The following is a 779-nucleotide window of genomic DNA, read 5'->3' as shown; positions in this document are numbered from 1 at the left end:
TGCTGTCCGAACTTTTAAAGGACTTGTTTGCATTGAGTTTGTGATCTAAGACTTGGATTTGAGCAAGGCAATGTTATATGATAGATGATTTCTGAGCCATGGAGGTGAGCGACCTCAAACTATTTCTAAAATTATTTATGAACCGTTTCTTGCATTATTTACTTTTGAACTGTTTCCAAATTTACTTTTGAACCGCTTTCCCGCATTATTTACTTTTGAACTGTTTTCAAAGTTAATTTTGGAACTGTTTTCTTACATATTATGCGTGCTTGCATATCAGTGTCTTGTTATTATTGATTTTGCTTTCAATGATTGTTAAAACGAGTTTTCTAGGCTAGTGTGTACTTTATCGCACTCGATCTAAATAAATATGAAATTTTCAATGATTAATGTTAATGCTACTTGTCGCATGAATGTAAGCCTTTTGGGCTGAACTGGCCATGTGCCCTTGTTACCGGTCCGTCTCGAGCCAGAAGCGGACTCGTCGGGCGACCTAGGAACTTGGGTGAACGTTTCGGTATCACTCGAGTATTACCTTGTAGGTTGGTGGAGCCTGGCCAAAAGCCAGGGGACGGGGTGAATGAAATGGCACGAATGAAACAATGCAATGAAAATACAAGGAGAACGAATGTATCCTTTTTCGATGAATGTTACTATCGCTTTCCATTGTAAATGTTTCTTGAATTATTGATACTCCATATTGAAATGACATCATTGAAATGAACTATTGTTAAACAGATTTGATTACTGATTTTACTGGTTACTCGCTGAGCTTCTAG

The sequence above is a fragment of the Coffea eugenioides genome, unplaced genomic scaffold, assembly GCF_003713205.1.
Source record: "Coffea eugenioides isolate CCC68of unplaced genomic scaffold, Ceug_1.0 ScVebR1_3070;HRSCAF=4215, whole genome shotgun sequence".
Lineage (NCBI taxonomy): Eukaryota > Viridiplantae > Streptophyta > Magnoliopsida > Gentianales > Rubiaceae > Coffea > Coffea eugenioides.
Note: the sequence above shows the minus strand (reverse complement) of the source record.